This window comes from Manis javanica, chromosome 9 (assembly GCF_040802235.1).
Source record: "Manis javanica isolate MJ-LG chromosome 9, MJ_LKY, whole genome shotgun sequence".
NCBI classification, from domain to species: Eukaryota; Metazoa; Chordata; class Mammalia; order Pholidota; family Manidae; genus Manis; species Manis javanica.
The window spans coordinates 56,092,536-56,112,890 of record NC_133164.1 but is presented as its reverse complement, the minus strand read 5'-3'; the positions used below and the strand labels follow the sequence as shown (position 1 = coordinate 56,112,890).

The window sequence follows — 20,355 nt, the reverse complement described above, 5'->3', positions numbered from 1 at the left end:
TCACAGAAATGAAAAGTATAGCATAGGAAATATAGTCAATAATTTTGTAATATTTTTGTATGATGACAGTTGGTAACTACCCTTATTGTGGTGAGCATTTTGTGATATATATAACTGATGAATCACTATGTTACTACACCTGAAACCAATATCATATTGTATGTCAACTATGTTCAGTAAAACAACCAAAGGGAGTGAAGAAGCTTCCCGTGTATTTAGGCTCTACCAAGGAGAAGAAAGCCATCGCCCTCCTGCAGAGAAGACCTAGAGATCTTGCTCCCTGGAGACCACTTCAAGCACTCACTGCTAATTATCTAGAAAATAAATTAGGGTCAAAGAAAAATAATTAGGAAAGCAATGAAATAATTTTCATTGAATAGTCTATGAAAAGTATAGGATATAAAACTGAAGACATTTGAAAGTTGCTAAGAGTAGATCTTAAAAGTTCTGATCACAAGAAAAAAAATTGTAACAGTGTGGTGACCCATGTTACCTAGACTTACTGTGTGATCATTTTGTAATATATACAAATATTGAATTATGACAATATATACCTGAAACTAATACAATGCTATATGCCACTTATACTTCAATAAAATAAATAAATTAAAGTAGAACCAGAGACAGAATAAAAGAGGTTACAAGGGTCTGCTTACTTTGGTTTGGGCTTCATTACGCCAAGGAAAACTAAGATTTTCTTTTTTCTCTAATAACTCAAAAGAAGAACATGTTTGTCTTTGATGCAGATGTGTTTATCTGATTAAAGAGCTGCAAAATGGGGGGAACTTTTTTCTCTTTGTCAGATTGGCAAGCAACATGGAAAGAAGATTTGTGCACTGGAAAATAGTGTGGGGAGCTCTTGTTGTGGGATATATTTTGGAAGCTAAAATTCTCAAGTTTAATTGCTTCTAAGCAAACATAATGTCTGCAGGATGCCAAAACATTCTAGCATGTGATGAGTGATTAGATGACAATGGAATATTTGTCCAATGAATCAAAACTTTGTTCTACATGATACCAAACATCTATATATTTGGAAGCAGCTGTTTGGCATCCATGGACCAAATAGAAGCCTTGTTGTACCATGTACAGTGGTGAAGGTCCTAAATGGCCTTCTGCCTGATCTGCTCCTTAAGATCCAGTCCCAGGAACACTATGAATTGAGGAGGGCCACTACCAGTTTGGGCCAAAGTCAAGTGGTAAAGTTGATGAAGACAGAATTTCTCATTGGGATTCACATCTGAAGAATGGGCATGGGACAAGTTTCTTAGGGAGACTGAACCTCCTAAAAGCAATAGTTCAGGAGGCCATTATGCATTGGAAAAAGATAAGGGGGCAACCAGGGCCAAAGTGGTATCTCCTTGTGGTTCAGACAAAGACACTTTGAGAAGTCTGCATCAGGAGACAACATGTTGGTTGAGTTTTCATTTTCCACTGAGTCAATAGCATCGTGTAGAGGAAGAAACCCAGGACTAAGTGTAAAAAACTGCTCCGGGCTCCACCAGGTGCTCCACAAGGCTGCATGCGTGACCATGTGTAAACTCCGACACTGAGCTTTCTAATAGGCAAAGCAGAGATTGCAATAACTATCTCAGGAAACCACTGAGAAGCTCATGGACATACTTTGTAAACAGTAAAGTGGTGTAAAGTGTACACTATCACTAATAGTTTTTTCATTACTATTTTTAATATCATGTAAAACGTAAAATGATTAGCTAATATTATGGGGACTACAGGTAAGAACTTCAGAGTTCTTCTGGGGAACGGGTTGTCCTGAAAGGCACTGAGAGATCTTGCTGGACAAAAGCTTGGAGTTTGGAAAAAAACACATCTGAGTTTGAACTCATACTTCAGGGCAGCTCAGCTGTATATCCTTGGGCAAGTTACTTCTCTGTGCTTTGGTTTCTGGATTTGTGAAGTGGGGCTAAGACTCAGTTACTTGAGAATGTGAGGACTGCCTGAGATCATGCCAGCACAGCACCACACCTGGCTCAGAGCCCACGCAAACATGCTGCTGGCATTAGAGAGAGCTTCCCATCACTCAAGGGATTCAAGCAGAGGCTGAACACTAATCTCTCCAAGGTATTGATGGTGTGTGAGAGGTTTAGGCAAAAATGACTTCTATACATCCTTCAAATTCAAAACTTCTATGAGCTTCTGAAATAAAGAAACACAGTTGTAAGAAAGAAACAAAAAATGGATTTGATCCTTGGAAAATGCCATTTAATTTACAGGCAGAATGAAAAACTATGTATGAGTAAACATCAAAAACTATGCTCCAAAGCTTTTTACTGGCACCAAACCCAACCTGTTATTTAGCAGAGCCCAACACAAACAACTAGTGAACTTGTTCACAATGTCCTGTGCTTTGAAGAGTCAGAATGTCAATTTCTGCTGCTTTTGTTGGGTTCACAGAGGTACCAGATAAGGGACCAAAGGATCTTGTTGGCAAGTTAAAGAATGAAAACAATAACAGCAGTTATCTGTGTAACTGTGCCATTAGCCCCAACTTAGGTTGTAACTGCTGACTGAACAGATAGAGTACTTTGGGGCAGAGTGATCAATGTTTCTCGCTTTGTAAACAAAACACTATTATTCCAGTTAAACCTGACTTTTAGGAGAGAGGAAGGACAGCCCAGCTTCGGACTCTGGGTCCTTGTTGAAAAATCTGTGTCGTGGAGAGAAAACTTCTCAGCAAATGTGAATTTCTCTTTGTCAGAGGTAAGGTTAACTGGGAAACCTCACCAAACAGAGGCAACTTTAAAATATTTTTCTTTGCGTATTCTTGGTTTCTTTCATTCATTATTTTTAGGGTAAAGTGCTTGGCACATTTCCAAGCCTTTTGCATGCTCTGTTGGGCATTCTCCATTTGCTTCTCCCCATTCATTTTTCTGCCCTTCCCTGGGACCCCAGGAAGCTGACCCTGTATGGATGACATCACCTGGGCTCTCCTGACTTCTGGTGTGTAGCTGAGTTTGACAACTGTAAGGTAAGAGCATGCATTACAAGGACAGGAGTAGAGAGCAGTTAGGCTATTTATTCCCAGGCTCCTACTCCCATCCCCTCCCTGAGTTTCAGGTACTGAACATCCAGGACCTGCACTAAGCTGCTGGGAGGCCTGAGTTGTCTCAGCGTCTCTGTGGTTTCTCTTAACCCTGCTCACAGCTTTGTAAATAATGCATTAAATAGTGGGCCATTAAAGTGTGCTGTCTGGTTTTTTGTTGTTGTTGTTTGTTTTGTTTTTGCTGGGACTCTGACTAATACACACACTTATTTCCAAAGGACTATAACCAAAAAGGACATAATTACTTTGAGGCCAAGGCAGGAAAGAGCCAGTGTGGCTCCTACATTAATCCAGAAGCAAAGACCTCCAAGATGTCAGAGTTGTTATTTGGAAGCAGCCCAGGTCCTTGAGCACCTTTGGAGGAAAGCTACCTTCCCAACCTCAGACTGTGACATCAGGACGAAGTAAACGTCTGTCAGGTTAGGCCACTGAAATAGTGGGTTTCATTTGTTTCTGCAGCAGAACCTACCATATCCTGACTAATCCTCTTATCTAATTGAACACTTACAACCACCCTATGAAGTAGATGCTAATATGAATCCTCATATTACAGATGGAAAAACTGATGCAAAGTACTTAAGCAACTTGCAACCATGCCAAAAGCAGCAGAGCTTTACTCAAATCAGGCCTTTCTGAATCCAAAGCCTAGCATTTGTTTGTCAGGACCTAATATACTTCTGTCCCAAACCATGCTCCTTTGTGTGGGTTCAAGAGCCATCTTTTTGCCATGTGTAGAAAGAGGAACTACATTCTTCATATTATAATTTTGCACGTGATATGAACCCAGGACTGGCCTGCTAACCAGGCAGACAGTATACCCAACGAATGTTGGAGAAGCTTTCCTGAAGCTGAGCGACAAGTGGGGACCCCTTGATACCCTTGCTAATACACTCTCCCTAGCTGGAAAAGAGGGATATAGGATTTTTTTTTCTTGCTTAGGCTTATAACATTATTCCTGTGGAAATAACACATTTTTCCATTCTCCGGAATGAAAACTGTAGCATTTTCTTTGTTACCCTTCTGGAGTATATTTCCTCAGAGAGACTAGGGGCTCATTTATAGATATATATTTTTAAAATATGAATCTTCATGTACATAATGCCCTTGGATTGTACACTTAAAATGGTGAAAAGGGTAAATTTTATATTTTGTATGTTTTACCACAAAAGAAAAAATTCTCTTAAAATATAATTCTTCACATTTGATTGATGAAGGTATAAGACTGCCTCCTTGCCATAGGTATTTGCTTTTGAAATGCATGTCCAACACATATCCAGAGTTTCATTATCAGCTGGAGGAAACAGGCTTTGTCACTTGCAGGAAGAAATCATTGACTTTAGGTCAGATCAGTTCCTTGCAGTCAACAATAATGACTGTTTCTTCTGTTACCAAAGGAAATTCAGCAACACAGTGACTTCTGAAATGTTGTGCATAGGAAGGAAAAGCCAAAGGAAAAGCCAAAGGAGCGCTTGGTGGCCCAAGCCGGAAATGTGACCTATTGAGCTTTTCTGAGGCAGTGAGGTCAGAGCAATCCCTCATCCTCCTACGCTGAGTGTGCAAGGCCTCAGCAGTTTGCATTCTGTGGCTCTGTTGAGGACGAACTCAAAAGGTAACACTCCAATCCAAATGTCCTCTGTGTTTGCCCATAATCCGTTTGGCCTGGCGTCCTTCACTGTGCTTCCGGTGCACCTGGAGTTCACCGTCGTGTGTGGACACCAGCTTCTCCTATTTTTATTTGCTTAGGCATGACAGTGCTCCTTGGAAATGAAAGCAGGAATTTACTTGGAAAAGCCAGCAACCTTATTTAGAATAGTGTCTGAACAAATACATATTTGCCCAGAGTTCTTTAAAGAATTGACTTGTTGGCTGAAGCAGGAGTTTGGGGTCAGATTCTCTGGTGTTTGGAGCCAAAAGGGGTAGGTACGGCGACCGGCCTGAGGTGGCCCTGCACTGACCGACTGCCTCCTACTAGTGGCCTTTTCCCCACTCTGTCCCCAGGGATAACATGTTACATAGTAGGTAAACATTTCTATGAAGAGGATGAGAACTCTCAATCCAATCTGAACCTCTTATTGTAAGGGCTGATGGGATACTTGTTTTCTACTAACCAACCCATATCCATTTGCCTGCCTTTTCTGCCATACTCTGTTCCCCAGGGACTGGACTCCCCTGCCAGACTGCATCACTGGGCTCTCTTTCTCTCCTGCAGTTGGATGTGGCCAGCCCCCGTCACCACTGAGGGAGAATGAGCTCTGGGAATCTCTCCCCTGCCACCTTCCTTGCTTTAGCACCACAGTTCTGGCCATAACAGAGGATTTCTTGTAATGTGGCTTCAGTGCCTGTGGAGTGGCCCCTTGATGGCCCCAGGTTTCATCAAGTTCCCATCCCTTCAGTTCAGGGGTAGGAATAGTTTTCCGCAATGTCGTCCCTGTCCACCACTGGATGTTTGCTGGGGCTCCTAAGCTTGCCCACAGCTGTGTAAATGTCCTGTACTGCAATTCTCTCAATCCCCAGCAAAGCATGCCTTTTGCAGCCTGCAGAGGTCTTGACTGACAGTTGTTCCGAAGAGCCTCTGTCCGTTTGGGCAAAAGTCCTTGGTGCCATGAAGCTGGAACAGCATAACCAGGAGGCTGTAGAGCCTTGGGCTACTTTTAAGTCTTCAGTATTGACAGTGCTATAGTTTGTGGCAATGAAATTTTACTCTGAAAGAGGTTGTCTAAAACCTTGCTTACCCGGAGTGCAGCTCGCAGACCAGCAGCCTCTGTGTCACCTCGGAACCTGTTACAGATCTAGCAGTGTGGGTTCCCCCCTACCTCCTGGACCAGAGTCTGCCTTTGAACAAGATTCCAGGCAACTGGGTCTTTTAAGAAGTACTCCCATATCCCACAGATTATTGAGATCTTGACTATTACTCCATGAGCAGTACCTAACTCAAAAAGGATGGTTAAGACAAGACAGAGGGTCAGCACTGTGAAATACTTCAATGATGGCTTTTCATATTCCCAGCTGATGAGAGGGGAAGAAATTGAGGTTATATCCCCTTTTACTACTCCTTCCCCGTAGACATCTCATGAAGTCCTATTCTATTTTCCTTCTTCAGTCTAACTCTAAAGAATCTGGTAAAACCATTCTATGGAAAGATTTATTTTTATACAACTTACACAAACATTCTTTAAGTGTCTGTTGTGCACCTAAGAGTGCTCTCCAGGAGGAGTGATGAACTAGCAATCAAAGAAGAGAAGAGCAGTGAGAGGAATTGAGAAATAGCCTGGAGATAAATTCATCAGAATTTAGGAACTGGTAACATGGTGCCGCGGTTGGCATGGGGTTGAGGGGAGTGTGAAGATTCACTTTTTAGCCCATGTGGTTGGGATTAGGGGTGCTGCTGATACCCTAAATGAGACAGTGAAAATGCAGAAGGAGCAAGTTGAAGGAGGAGGAGAGGGGTTCAGCATTAGTTAGGCTGAACGAGGTATCCTGAGGGCAGTTAGATATATGAGCCTGAAGTTTAGGAAATTAATATTTTAAAAAGGGGAACCAACTGAGAAACCTAGGATTGATACTGAGATATGATGTGGGAGTAAGTGGCTTATTCCTCTCCATGTTTGAGCATAAAATAAAGGAAAATACCCTCATAAAAACCTGCAAGCTTGAGAAGTGTCCCATCAGCTCCACTCTGTTTTCCTCCTGCAAGCCCGCTCCGGCACTCAGTCCTCCCTCACTGCCACAGAGATGCTCCCACTCTCCTCCTCCCTGGCCAGGATGGGGAGTGGGATGGGGCTTCCCCAGGCTCCATTCCTTTCTGTCCCTGGACGCGGCACGTAAGTGTTTGGTTTGGGGGTCTTCCCACTAACCCTACAGGACATAGAGGAAAGAAGGTGGAGCAAGAACAAAAGTGGTTTCTTGTGTAGTATTTCTACTAGGAGTAAGTAGATTTTCTGAATGATTCAGCTTGGCATGTTTCCTGGACACCAAACATGCTCCTTGGGATTCAAATGGGAAAGGAAACTGATGTTGGCTGACTCTGTGGAGGTTAAAAACAGAGGGAATCCTAATACTGAAAATGATGTGCATTTTCTTTGTGAATTAATGGATTACTCCCTCTTTTTTTCTTTACTTTAACTTTGTTTTATTCGTATTTGTCCTTGTCCTGGGACCACATCTTGACTCTGGCACAAAATCTGTCACATTCAGATTGCAGTCTGTGAGGTCTCCTCACTGTTCTGGAGAATGAAATCTGAGACTCCAACTGTAGGTACTACACAAGGCTACAGAACTGAGATGAATGAATTCCAAACGCTGCCCTGTGTTTGATTAGCAACAATTCCTTGGACTAAACTGGGTATAGGATTTATGTGACATTTTTGTGCTGAGAAATAATTGTCACCAAATGGTCATATGGTTTGTAGTTTCTCTACTTTTTTCTCAAATGATGTTAATATTCATTTTTTTCCTCCTTTTGACAAAGAAAGAAAAATTTGACCATCATTCCTAATGTATTTCCCCTTTAGCCTTCCTTAGAAGATTTTGTGGACCATATAGTAATACTGGCTTTTTTTTTAGTGAAATTCAGTAATGAAAAGACTGAGCAGTTTCATTCAATTAGCTGTCTTTTACCTTCAGTTAGAGGGTAACTAGGGTAACACAGCCAACTCTGAATTTATCAGAATCGTTGTAATGTGATGAAAGTTTCTTGGGATGGTTTCTGGGAAAATCTTTTGGAGTTTTCAAATTAGTGGCAAACTTTGCCTTGTATGTTTGACTGTTGGATAGAACTGGTGGATATCCTTCTAACAGCAAAAGTTATCAGTCTAATTTCCTTACACACATTCACTTAATAACATTCTTTATACTTGTGATGAAGACATATGGTGCTTGATGTGGAGAGGTCCTTGCCCTGGGAAAATACATATTCTCAGCAGGAGACAGATAAGTAGTGATGATAACAATATAGAGAGGGATATAATAGAATTATGTAAAAAAGGGCCATGGAGGCATGGAATAGAGAAAGTTCTAATTCTGTGGGGGTTGGAGGAGACAGAGAGGAAAGCTTCATAGCAGAGGCAATATTGAAACCGGGTCTTGAAGAATAACTAGGAGAAAGGCAGGAGCATGGGCAAAGGAAGCAGAGTGAGAAAGACACAGGTTTGAGGTATGTGTGCTTAGGACACAGAGTGTATGGAAGGAAGGACAGGGGGCCTAGGCCCAGCTGTCACTATCTGGGGGCCAGGCCAGGAAGCTTCAATGTTATCCTCCAGGCATCCTCCGGAAGGCAGAAAACATGACAGATAAGTCATGATGCCGAGAGGAACCTTCCACTTTCTTTCATTTTCAAGAAAACATACAGATGCTTGATTATTAAGCTTTACAGGAAGATTGTGTGGGGTTTTATTCTCTAGGGTTCACCTTCACCTTTTAATGGGTCCCTAAGAGCTGGATCCAACATTACTCAGGTCTCAAGGAGACCTCTGGGCCAAGTTGGACAAAGGGCTCTCTCAGTGACTCTGGGATTCCCCAGAATCTGACAAGAACATCAAACAAGAGTTTATTAAACTCTGGCACTAGAGAAATAAAGATTAGGATTATACAATTTACAAAATATGGGTTGCTGCTGGAATGTGAAAGTCTGGTACTATCCAGTTGCAGGTTTGCTGTTATTGCTTGTGTTTGTGGAGCACACACTTGCATATGGATGTACTTAAATGATGGAAGAAGTGGGTGATAAGTCTGGAATATCTGCTGCTCAGGAGCCATGTCTAGACATCTAACCTGCTCAAAGTCTACCAGCTCTTCTCAACCATCATTCCCCCAAAGCATCAATCCTTAATGCCTTAAGGTACTCAGTATTCTTTTAATGAATCAACTTCTCACCTGTGCATCTGGAACAGAATTAGCTATGGACTTGGGCGAAATGAGAAAATAGTCACTCAAATCACTTTCTGGAGTGCTTCATTCTTTCAGTTAAGAAAGACTGTAGGAAGGACCAGCTCTCTCACTTTCCGGCTTTAGGCCCAGCTTCCAGGTCCAAGTTTCCATGCCAGCTGATTCTAAGAAGTCCGTTTCCTTCAGGAGAGAGCACACCTAATGTCGGGAATCTGACTTTGCACTAACAGCACCAGGAAGACTCTCTTAGATAAACTGATGGTAGCAAGAAAGACTGACTGCAGAGAAGACAGAATAGAGACATGGAGAAAAGTTAAGAGGGTACTGCAACTGAGCAATGGCTCAGGAGTTGGAGGTGCTGTCCTTGGGTGTCTCCCAACAAAGGGACAGGCCCTTGGGAACAATGTCTGTGCTCTGCAACTCTGTTTCCGGCTGGAATGGACTGTTTTAAGGGAAGACATCTCACCCAAGGAAACAAATCAGATTCTCTCACCTGAGAATTTGAAACTTGGAAAACAGACACTAAGACTGTGGATGCTTTGAATTGAAGTAATAATGGGAGGACCTTAGAGAGATGCTATTAAGCCTCCTGGAACTGTCATGTTTTCTGCCTTCTGAAGGCCTGATTGTTGGTTTCTTCCTGGGCTTCAATTAGAAGCATTAGTGGGCTTCCTAAAAACTTTATTACTTACTTTCTTAATTATTTTAGGTTGATGGAGCAATGGAAGGTCCTATACAAATCTATGGAGCATAAGGATGAATGTATAATCAATGGAACGGAATAGAAAGAAAGAAATATTTACAGTCAGTTGAGTTTTAACAATGGTGCCAACACAACCCAGTGGGGAAAAGAATAGTTTTAAACAAATGTTACTGAGATAAAAAGAATGTGGTTGCATGCCTACCTCCCACCATATAGAAAAAGTACCTCCAAATTGGTCAAATACTTGAATGTAAGAGTTAAAACTACAAAACCCTTAGAAGAAAACATGGGCTTAAATATTTGTGGTCTTTGATTAGACAATTCTTTCTTAAATAAGACATGAAAAGCACAAGCAACAAAAGAAAAAAATGGATAAATTGTACATCATCAAAACTAAAAATTTTTGTGCTTCAAAAGGTACTACCAAGAAAGTGAAAATCACCTACAAAATGGAAGAAATTTTTTGTAAATCATAGATCTAATATGCTAGTATATATTTTAAAAACTCTTACAATTCAATAATAAAGACAACTCAATTAAAAATGGGCAAAGTATTTGAACAGACATTTCCCAAAGAAGATATACAAATAGCCAATAAGCACACAAAAAGATGCTCAACATCATCAATTATCAGAGCAATCAAATCAACAATGAGATCTACTTCATACCCACTGGAATGATATAATCAAATACTGGCTAGTATGTGGCAAAATCAGAATTCTCACACGCTGTTGGTAGGAACATATCAATGATGCAGCCTCTTTGGAAAACTGATAAGTAGTCTTCAAAATGTTAGAAACACAGTTATCAAACAACCTTGCAATTCTACTTCTATATATATGTCCAAGAAAAATGAAAACATATGTCTATACAGAAAAGTTATACATGAATGTTCATGGCAGCATTATTCATAATAGCCAAAAAATGAAAACAACTTGATGTCCATCAACTGAAGAATGGATAAATAAAATGTAGTATAGCTGTATAATGCAATATTATTTGGAAATAAATAATATTTAAGTACTTATACACATAATAACATGGATGAACTTTGAAAACATTATGCCAGGTAAAAGAACCTAGTCATAAAAGATCACATATTATGTGATTCCATTTACATCTAATGTCCAGAATAGGCAAATCTATAGAGATGTAAGGTTGCCCTGGGCTGGAGGGAAGAAGGGAGAGAGGTGTTGGGGGAAACTGGGGAGTTACTGTTGATGGGTTTCTTTTGGAAGTGATGAAAATGTTCTAAAATCAGTTGTGATGGTTGCACATCTCTGTGGATATATTAAAAACCATTGAATTTGTTTACAGGAGTGAATTTTATGAAGTATGAATTAGTATGAATTTTATGAAGTATAATAAAACTGTTATTTCAAGTCTGTAGAGAAGTGTATATCAAAATGCTTCTGTGAACTCCTAAGCTAGTTTGGGGGGTCAGGAGGGACTCTGATGGGGTACAAGGCTCAGGTTCACATAGTTAAAGACCTGGGATATGGTAATAGCCACTATATTGCAGTCCTACTAGGTGCCACTAGGACTGCTTTTGCAACATTTTTGTGTTCAGCTGTGGTCCTCTGATCCCAGGGCCCCAGATCTCTAGGGAGTAGATAGATTCAGGCTGTGAACTTGAGCACCAGGTGCTAAGAGAATTCCTGGATTCAGCATCTGGTGATGTTTCATTTGGCCTTTGACATCAGCAGCTGGAGTCCACTATTCTTTGTGCAGAAAATAAATCAGTGTACTCTAGCTTTGCTGTGATGATCAGGGCAAAACGACATGGCCATCTGAGGCCAGTGCTGTCTGCCATTAATCAGAACAATTCTGAATACCCAAGTTAGAGCTCTGTAGGGCCTGTACTGTCAAGTTAATGAATGGGAGGAATAAAAATCATGTTTCCAGACCTAGACTAAGTGGTTTGAAAACTCATTCATGCCATTCAGACCATATCATTCACTATTAATCTTCTAAAAGAGAGATTTCCAAAATGGTATGTGCTCACCCAAAGAGAGCCCCAAATAATCTACTTGGGTACAATAGCACCATATTCGAATTCCTATGTGATTTTATTTCATCTTTTTAAGTTATCATTTTTTGTTTCTGTTTTTTAATATACATAATATTTTAGGAAAATTGTACATGCATATTACTTATAAATAGATTAATTAATGTATATGAAGGTGCTCAAAAACTATACTGATAATTTTATGAAGTTTTAAACAAAAGTTCAGGGGAGTGCTGTTGTAAAGGATGTTTTGGTTTTAAAGTGCTCTGAGACCTATATTCTTGGCCAAAGTATCAACATGCCTTCATTATTAGTCTAACTTTAGGCCACTTCCCCAATTCTGAGAACTGGGCTTTTCTTTTGACCCTAAGACCAGTTCTCAATCAATCTCATGGTTCTAGTAATTGAATCCTCTCTTGTACCCTGTATCTGAGTCTAGATCCAAGCAGCCCACCTACTACTCTGTCCTAAAAGGATAGGGACCACCAAGGCATTGCCAACTTCCATCACATGATGAGGACCTGGGTACTGGCTGACTGACGCCTCAGTGTTTTGGGTTCTTGGAATATTTACATGGCAAAATGGAGCTATGCCTTATTATCTGAAGTATTCTCATAACTGATTATTAGTACAAGGTATTAATGACCAGTAGGAATGTTGATCAGCATTTAATGTCTTCTTTGGTGAGCAAACCTCACCTTTCTAAGAACATAAAGCCATTGCACAGCACCAACCTGCTATAAATTTTATGCAAAATCAATGAGACTTCTGAGTGTATCCAGTCTGGAGACCATAAATAGCTCCAAGCCTCCGAGGTCACCTTTGAGAACTGAGTACTACTTACAGTGGCGAGGAATTCAGCTGTAGTCAAGCAGACTCCCTGAACTTTGGACACCTGAGGAAGGCCACTCTTCCTTTCTGTGTCCAAACTTGATTCAGTTGACACTCAAAAATTGCCTCTATGCGTTTTATTAGCTCCAGCCTCTGTGAGCAGTGTCTTCTTCTGCTGAACTATTTTCACTTTTTCATATGCTCTCCGAAGTAAGGGAAAAAAATACCTGTAGGAAATAGACTCAAAAGTTACCATAAAGTGTTCTGAAGGGAATATCGATTTGTCTTATTTGTATGTCCTAGTCTTTTTTTTTAACCCCTTTGTATCCCTGAACACATGATCATTCATTAGAGATCATGGCTGACTTAAAGAAGTGGATTTCTTTAGACTTTAGGTGGAGTCTTGTTGATCAAGAGCCATTCCCCTTCATCGGCTCACACTTATCAGAAAGGCAGGCTTGATCCCAGATTACCTAACAACCAAACAATACTTGAGGAGTATCCAGGTCTCACTACATTCTGTAGAGTTGCTTCATTTGTCAGTTTCCTCATATCTTAAATTGTTACAGTTATCTACCTCATAGGATGATTGTCGGAGTACAGAGTAATTGTTAAAATTACAAGAAAACATTCTTATTTCCCAAGTGTAATGATAGTTAATGCAACACGTATTAAGTTCTTCAAAAATATTTCATATGAATATTTATGCACAGTGTTTTCATCTGACTGTATAAGATGGAAGTTCTTCTTGATGTCTAACTTTAATTCTTCTTAGTCCAACACCCTTGCACTCCATAGGAGTGTTCACCATCACTGAGACCAGACCTTTTCGTGGATGGAAATTAATTGTGCCTTTCTCCAAAGCTTACCCTATAATAAATAACATTCAGATAAGAAAGAGATAATTTTTTTAAGTTTAATATTTTATCTATCATTAGCACATTACTTTTCAGAACATAGCCTTATATTATTAATTGCCTTCAATGATCAGTAAAAACTCCTATGAAAGCTAAAATTTGAAACTTGAGAAAGTAGAACAAAACCAGTCTCAGGGGAAAACAAAAATACAGTCTCTAATACTTGGATTTGAATTACCTGAAGTTTGCATTCTAGCTCTATAAACTTGGGATAGTTTTATCATCTCTTTGAGCTTCAATTCCCTATCTATAAGATAGATGCATGGGTTAGGGTAAGGTTAATCTGCTATAGCAAAGAGACCAAAAAATACATTAGCCTAAAGAATATAGAAGCTTATTTCTATCACATGTAATGTTTTCTAGGCGAGTATTCACATTGACTAGGCATCTCTGTTCTCAATAGTCATTTAAGGATCCAGTATCATTTAAATCCTAGACATAAGCCCACAAGAGTGTCTGATAAAATCCATTCTTCAATCTTTTGCAACATGTCGCTGCCCACCTATGATGTGTTTTCTACTTTGTGACATGAAGTGGTAAAGAATGCCTCAAGCGCAATCTTGAAAACATAAACTGGGTGTAACACAAAATTTGATGAAATTTCTTACATAAAAATGAACGTTTTTGTGGTCATGCTATGAGCAGCCCAGGTCATACGGATGGACAATAGGTAGGTGCTCTGATTGACAGGCCCAGCTGAGTTCCCAGCCAGCAGTCAGCCCTAATCGCCAGCTGGCCCCTCCCTGTTGTAGATCCATAAGTGAAGAAGCCATCATGAGGTGGCTTCCAGCCCCAGCAATATAGCTGATGCCATAGGAATCAATACTAACCATCCACCTGAGCCCTTCCTGAATTCCTGACTCACAAAATGTAAGAAAAACAAAACACTTGCTTCAGTTTAAGAAAAAGTCTTAGCTGAAAACATAGATCAGAGACTTACCAGCGTTTTAAATGGTGATCAAAAAGACCTGGAAACAGAAACCATCACTCAAGGATAGAGAGTCAAAAGCAGCAGGAGCCAGGACTGGGGTCTTGAGGAAGAGGAATCCCAAAGGAGACTGGGGAAAAGGAATAAACCAAAAGGAAATGGAAAACAATTTTGCTTTATTGGCTTATTTTTACTAGTTAAATTCTTGGAGGATTCCCTGATTAACTCTACTCAGATCAATGTATTTTTTTATATGATATGTAGGCAGAAACTGTGTGAGACAGGTGTTAAGAACTTGAGTGGCAGAGGCAGACCAGATTCAGGCATGAAGCCCAGTGCTCAGTGCCTTTGCAATGTTTTTTTTTCTTCTTTTTATTCTTCAAGGTCTACAGTGAAATACAATAAAATTACCCTTCATTAGTAAAAAGTCATGTTTTTGAAAAATGCATATTTGGGTATCACCACAACTAAGATCAAATATTCCTTTACAGCCAACTCCTCCCCATCCACAGCCCTTGATAACTAGTGATCTGTTTTCTGTCCTGACTATTTTGCCTTTTTCAGAGTGTCATTGGTAATGAAATAACACAGAATGTACCTCTGTTTGAGTTGGGATTCTTTCACTTAGCATAATGTCTTTTTGAGTTTCATCCATGTTGTTTTATACATCAACAATTCACTCCTTTTTCTTATTGCTGAGTAGGATTCTATTGTATGGAGGCATTACTGTTTGTTTATTCATTCCCCAGTTAAGATAAATTTGAGAGATTTTTACCAGATTCTGGCAATTATGAATAAAGCCTCTATAAATAGTCATTACAAGTTCTTATGTGAACATTTTCCTTTCACTTGGGTAAATACTTAGGAGTGAGATTGCTAGGTCATATGGTAAGTGTATACTTTATAAGAAACTGTCAAATTATTTTCTGAAGTGGCTGTACCATTTTGTATTTCTATCAGCAACTTGTGAGAGGTCCAGTCGCTCCTTGCCTACACTTCATATTATCAGGTTGTTAGATTTCTCTAAATTTTATCCACCCTAGTAGGCATGTACCTCATTGAAGTTTTAATTTGCATTTCCCTAATGATTAATGGTGCTAGCAATCACCATATTCTCATGTGTTTATTTCCCATCCATTTATCTTTGGTCAAGGGTCTGTTCAAATCTTTTTCTCCATTAAAAAAAAAGAGGTTGTTTTCCTACTATTGAGTTTTGCGAGTCCTTTATATATTCTGGAAACAAGTCTTTTATTAGTTATGTAATTTGTAAATATTTTCTCCCAGCCTGACTTGCCTTTAAGTTCTCTCAACAGTCTTTCAAAAACCAGAATTTCTTAATTTCAATGAAGTCCAATATGTCATTTTCTATGGATAGTGACTTTTGTGTCATTTCTAAAAAAATCTATTCCCAACTCAAGGTCACAAAAAATTTTTTCTCCTAGGTTTTCTTCTGGAAGTTTTGGCATTTTAAGTCTTGCATGTGTATTTATGATATACTTGGAGTTAATTTTTGTATATGGAGAGACACATGGATCAAAGTTCATTTTTTGCCATGAGGATACCAGTTGTGTTAGCACATTTTTTGAAAAAAACTATACTTTCTCCAGTAAATTCAGTGAATTGCCTTTCCATCTCTATCAAAAAAAAAAAGATCATATGTGTATGAGTCTATTTTTGGACTCTATTCTAGTCTATAATTCTGTATGTCTGTCCTTTCTCCAAAACCACACTGTCTGGACTACTGTAGCTTGTATTAAGTTTTGAAATAAGTCAAGACTGATTCATTTTGATCACAAAACAGTCAAGAAATGGCAGGATAACAATTATATTAACAAAATCATTTGACTCAAATTAGAGGAAACAAATGGATAATTAACCTTTCATTATAAACTCTCAGATAAATAAACATGCCTCTTCTAAGTCAGAATATGATGAATACATATACATACCAAATTACTAGTCCTTTTTATGGTACACATATCTACAAAATAATTTTAAAATATAAAACATGGCTATTTGCTTTATAGCACATTTTCACCCATAATCTCTAATATTCATTAAATTCACCATTATTATTATCATTCCTTTAAGATCTAGCAGGATTTAAACAAAATGATACTTTTATTCTGCCACTATCCTCTACACTTACATGAGTCCACTATAATTTCAAAACAGTATAAATAGGAAAACAAGATAAATAAATGGAAATAATGAAATGTTAACTTCTCCAACTTTCACTTTTTTATGGCAGAGCACATTATAATTATATGCCTTATAATTATTTTTAGACTGAAAAGAGAGATAATCTAAGAGCCTGAAGTCAACTTCAGGGAATTTTAATAACTTATACATACTCAATTTTTAAAAGAAATCTGCTGCCAAGGATTGATGCAAATGGATATCTCAACAGTCATGTTTTTTAATCGAACTAGTGCTAATCTGCTCTTCTGAGTTTACCAGGGGCCTGGTAGGAAGTAAATGGTTCAAGCCATGGACTATTAACCAAGTGAATCTCAGTTTGCTTTCTGTGACAATAGAAATAGTACTGACCAAACAGAGTTGGTAAAGAGATGAAATGAAATTCAATATGGAAGTGTTGACCTTAAGAAAAAAGAGCCAACTATTTTACAAGTAAAATGAATTTACTTGGGATTAGAAGAAAATTGCAATTTGGGAGAAGCATGCTGTGGTGAACCTTAGACCAGTCAGGGCAGCAGAGAGGGGTTTGCTTTTATGGAGGAAAAGGGGAAGCTGGGAGTGGCTGTTTGGAAGAGTTCAGGGCAGGGTGGTAACGGCTGCTCATTGCTGAATGTGGAGGCTTCTTCATTGGCTGGGCTATTGCTGGGTCAGGAGAGAGTCTTCCTTCCTTTTGCTGACATAGGTCAAGTTAAGTGTCTTCCTGTTGGGGAATATCAGGTGTGTTTCTTACAGTGAGTGATAGTGTTTGAGAGCTCCCTCTTCAGGGCTTCCTGACTTCATTTTAAATGAGGTTCCTTTATTTATTTTCACAAAGACACCTAATATCAGGGTCAATATATAAAAAACATACATTCAATAAATTATGTTTTTATTATTAGGCATTTTGTGAAAGTGTAGGGAAGTCCCTCCGCTCCCACTTTCCCTACTGTTCTATAAGGACGGCTGTCTGCTGCTTCACCCCAGATATGTCTGACCTTGAGAAACCTTGAAAACCCAGGGCATTGTATCCATGAGTAAGGAGCTAGATAAGGACCTTGAAGGCCAGACAACTGGCCACGAAGGCCACACTCAAGTGCATCTTCAATACTTATGTGACCATGAATTAGCACTATAGCAGTATGAAAAACACAGCTTTATGCAGAATAAAGTGGCTTCTTTTGAGCACCCCCCATGATGACTACCGCCGCCTTCTTTGTTCCTCACGTTGCCCCAAGACCTCAATGGCAACTCCCGGCCCCCGACACTTGGCGCTGTGAGCAGGGTGAGGTAGGTGACTGTGAGAGCAATGGTCCTTCGGCTTCTCTGGCTGTGGAGGGGTGGGCAGAGGAGATGCGGCCCCCAGCCATTATTTGGTACTCTGTGGCAACGTACTTGACCACTTGGGTGGTGCCGGAGGATTGGGAGTCCTTACAGCAGACCCCAGAGGCCATACGGACGGCACTGGAGACATTAGAGGCCCTACTTCCTCCAGCCCACCGGCAATCAGCTGGGCAAGTGGCGTGGATGCTCCTGACCATCGTCGGCCATGCTGCGTGCGGAGCGGCAGCAGTGAGTGGAGAGTCTCCAGGGGAAAGGGGAGGGCCTGGAGCAACGCGTATGTTACGGGGATCAGGGAGTACTGCCCGTCACCATGGGCCGAAAGCCCCGAGTGCCACACAGCACTGCTGGTTTTGCATGCCCACCCCACCGCGCGGCAACGTGTGGAGATACAAGGACCTGTAGCCACCGAGGGGCAGCCAGACGGGCCCCCCCTACACCCCGATAGCTACCCAGCAAACAATGCACACAGTGCATACGGCCATGGACTGAAGGGATTTGTCCGAGCAGTGTAGGCAACATTTGGGGGAATCTGTGCCTGCCTGGCTGTTGTGGCTGTGGGTTGAGGGCGCTACTGAGCTCTTACTCTGAGGTGTCTCAGCTCTCCTGCATAACAGCTGTGCCCTCTATGCAGTGTGTATTGCAGAGTGTTAGGCGCACAGACCCACATACTGGCAATAAAACCCTGATAAATTGGTTAATGGATGCAGCAAAGGCAGTGTGGGATACCCCAGAGGACATGCCAGAACACGTAAAAAAGTGGAGCCCATACCTGGAGTTGGTGCACGTGCTCCCTGAAATGGGTACGAGACAGATGATGTTTGCTCCCCATTACCGCAGTCCAGATGAGGAACTGTTAACACCTCATATGAAAGGTCTTGTTCTAGCCAGTGGTCCTTCAGGGTAGCTTTGGAACTGTCCCCCGCGTTGCTAGGGCCATATACTGACCACCCAATATACGAAGCAGCGTCAGTGTGGAAGTAAAGCGACGTCAAGCAAACAAAGTGCGAACTACTGTGGTGGAGCAGCACAAGGGAGAAGGAAAAACAGCAGCAAAAACGGCGCCAGAGACGGTCGTGGTAGGACTGCTGAAAGTAAGCCACAGACAGACATGGACTGACCTTTTGGCTGCTGGTTTGGCTCGTGAAAACTTGATGGGTGGCCTTTAGAGATCCTGATGGGGCTATGGAAACATGGGCCCACAAAGTCACAATAGGGTTTTGGTCTCAGCTGTGGAAAGGAGCAGAGATTCACTATTCGCTGTTGGAAAACAGCTGGCAGCAGTGTATGCCGCCTCCTGGCTGCTGAAGGAATCACGGGACTACAAGCAGTACGTCTGGTTACTGCCCTTCCGACTGAGGTGGGGCACAGCTTGGGCGACAGCTCCCCGGACTGGGGTTGCCCAGACACCCACCGTGACCAAGTGGGAAGCCTGTTTAGAACAACTGGCTAGATTCTCCAAAAGCCCTCTCTCACAGGAATTGCAGCAAGTCCTGGACCAGTAACCTCTGCAGTTGAACTTGCACCCACCTTACTGAGCATGGACATGCTAACAGTAAGCCCCTGTGAGGAGGGGACAGGGCCGCCACCAGTGGAGGCCTGGTGTACAGATGGATTCGCAAAGGGTCACCCAGCAACATGGGTGGCCGTCGCCATTCTTCCGTCACAGGAAGAGCTCTGGTATGAGTCTGGGGTAGGGCAATCCAGCCAATGGGCTGAATTACAGGCAGTATGGCTTGTTTTGACTAGGGAATCCAGTCATATAACCATCTGTTCTGACAGTTGGGCTGTGTTTGTGGCCTCACTGTCTGGTTTGCCTCAGTGGGCAGCACAGGACTGGGGAATCGGCCATTGCCCACAGTGGGAACAAACGATGTGGAAGGACCTTCGGCCCGTGGGTTAAAGGAAGGTGCCCTGATACATCATGTGTCAGGACACTACCCAGCATTAAGCCCTGGGAGTGATGTGGCCAGCATCCTGGCCAGGGCTCGTGTGCTTCAGGAGCTGCCCCCTATGGACATGGGGCCATGGTTGCATAAGAAACTAGGGCATGTAGACCCTAGAACCATGTGTAAAGTTGCCCAGAGATGGCACATGCTGCTGACATTTGCTGAAGCAAAACAAGCGGTGCAGGCATGCCCTCAATGCACTCACTTTTACCCACATCTCTGTCCCATCCCCATGCAAGAAGGATAGCTCTTCCCTCCACCAGAACCCCTCCAGGTGTGGCAAGAGATTACATAGGGCCCTTGTCCAGTAGTCAGGGATGTAAATATGTGTTCACAGCAGTGGACATGGCTACAGGACCATCCCATGGTCCAGCTACCCAACAAGCTACTAAATGGGCCTTGGAGCACTTATGTGCCAGTTATGGGCATTCACTAACTGTCAACAGTGACCGAGGGAGCCACTTTACAGGACAAAGAGGTACAAGCGTGGGCTCGACAACAGGACACTGTATGGCAATTACATGTGCTGTATCGGCCCCAGGCGGCTGGAATGATA

The 20,355-nt window shown here is 41.3% G+C and overlaps 1 long non-coding RNA gene across 5 annotated transcripts in view; it reads left to right on the top strand.

Moving 5' to 3' along the window:
- LOC140843380 (uncharacterized) overlaps positions 1–20,355 on the top strand; it is a 57,867-nt gene that overhangs the window by 13,614 nt on the left and 23,898 nt on the right. For 3 of the 5 annotated variants that reach the window (XR_012121075.1, XR_012121074.1, XR_012121077.1), the window contains 4 exons: positions 2,602–2,721; positions 2,914–2,989; positions 3,283–3,483; positions 4,459–4,673. This is a non-coding gene — a long non-coding RNA (uncharacterized lncRNA). The remainder of the gene's footprint in view (positions 1–2,601; positions 2,722–2,913; positions 2,990–3,282; positions 3,484–4,458; positions 4,674–20,355) is intronic. The other 2 variants (XR_012121076.1, XR_012121078.1) reach the window with 2 other exon arrangements.